General features: G+C 30.0%; 1 protein-coding gene across 4 annotated transcripts in view; it reads left to right on the forward strand.

Moving 5' to 3' along the window:
- The window catches only part of LOC106867800 ((Lyso)-N-acylphosphatidylethanolamine lipase), a 14,099-nt gene extending 13,492 nt beyond the window's left edge, over positions 1–607 (forward strand). For all 4 annotated transcript variants that reach the window (XM_014912797.3, XM_014912796.3, XM_014912794.3 and 1 more), the window contains one exon: positions 1–607. This exon is cut by the window's left edge and continues 1,066 nt beyond it. The gene's annotated coding sequence lies outside the window, so the exon portion shown is untranslated.
- Positions 608–1,774: the final 1,167 nt, after the last annotated feature.

The following is a 1,774-nucleotide window of genomic DNA, read 5'->3' on the forward strand; positions in this document are numbered from 1 at the left end:
GTCTTCTTTTTATTTTAATCATCAGTCTTCCATTCATTAATCATCTCTCTTGTGTCTACTTTCTCATCAGTCTTCTGTGTTTATTAATCATCTATCTCATATCTACTTTTTCATCAATCCTTAGTCTTCACCATATCACTTCTTCTGTCTTCATCAATCATATTTCTTTTCACCATCAACCTTCAATCAACTACTTCACACCTATTTTCTAATTCTTCTTCACTCTTCCACCTGTCTTCTGTCTTTTGTCATCAACTTATTAATCATCTTCATTTAGTCTTCACAAATCATCAACTACCTTCACTCTTCACTCATTCTCTTTGGCTTTCTTTCCTCCTGATTTACTGATGTTGTGGTGTTCAACACAGGCCACGTTTACAAATTTGTTTTTATTTACTTTTCAAATTACTTTTTATTTATTTTATTTCTTTTCTACTTGTCTTTTGTTTTCACTTTTCAATGTGTGTGTGTGTGTGTGTGCAGGAGTGTGTATGTGTGTGTGTCATCTTTTTTTTTTGTTTTGTTTCTTTGAGGTTCATCCATCACTTCTATTTCATTATTTTCAAAAACAAAATAAAAAGTAAGCAAACAAAAATAAATAAACAAACCATTTGTCAGCATCAACTCAGTCATATTATTATCAATATTTTTATTATTATTATCAATATTATTATCAATATTATTATTATTATTATTATTATTATTACACAATCTCTATTTTATTACACCTCGCAATCATGTTCCTTTTATTGTGCATTTACCTTCGTGGAGGGTTATGTCAGTCTTCATAAATTATTATTATTATTATTATTATTATTATTATTATTAATTCCGCTGAGGTCGACTTCATCCTTTTGGAATCAATGAATTAAGTACCAGTGAAACACTGGGGGAATCAATGTAATTGACTAGTCCCCTCCCCCAAAATTTCAGGCCTTGTACCTATAGTAGAAAGGATTATTATTATTATTATTATTATTATTATTATTATTATTATTATTATGCACCCCCCCCCACGCTTTATGTCTGTTTTTGTATTTCCCCCTCATCCTTTGCCCTTGTGGCAAATTAATAAAATCATTATTATTTTTATTATTATTATTGTTACTACTACTTTAATATATTAATTAAAACACTGTGATGTTAATTACAAACAAGTACCAAAGATGGAATACCAGCAGTTTGATAAAGTCATTTACATTTCGTATTTAAACATTAATTACCGCTGTGCAATAATTAAAATGATTAGAAAGTCACAATCCTTAATTAGCACTAAATATATTACTCATAAATAAATAAATAAATATATTATGCATACATTTAAATATCATTTGCATGCATTATTTAAATAGATGTATTCTGTATACAGGGGTAGGGTCAGAATTAACAGACACGCAACGACGACAAGGACAACAACAAAACTTTTAACCCTTTCAGTACTGGAGTCATTCATGCAAACCAAGGACAGCAAGTGATTTTGCATATATTTAAATATCATTTGCATACATTATTGAAATAGATGTATATTATATAAAGGGGTAGGGTCAGATTTAACAGATACAACAGTAACAAAAATTGAAACCCTTTTAATACTAAATTCATTCACACGAAACAAGGTTTGCAATGGGGTTTTGTCAGATATAGGAATCCTATTTAGAGAAAGGGTTAAGGCTATTTCCACCCTCTTTATGCAAGGGTGGGGCAGGGTTTGGCCTTTCAAGTAATGTTTGGTTGTACTCAAGGTCCCTTTTTTTTTAAGGGGAGAGAGATTTAG

Source organism: Octopus bimaculoides, chromosome 27 (assembly GCF_046866305.1).
Source record: "Octopus bimaculoides isolate indiv1 chromosome 27, ASM4686630v1, whole genome shotgun sequence".
Taxonomy (NCBI): Eukaryota; Metazoa; Mollusca; class Cephalopoda; order Octopoda; family Octopodidae; genus Octopus; species Octopus bimaculoides.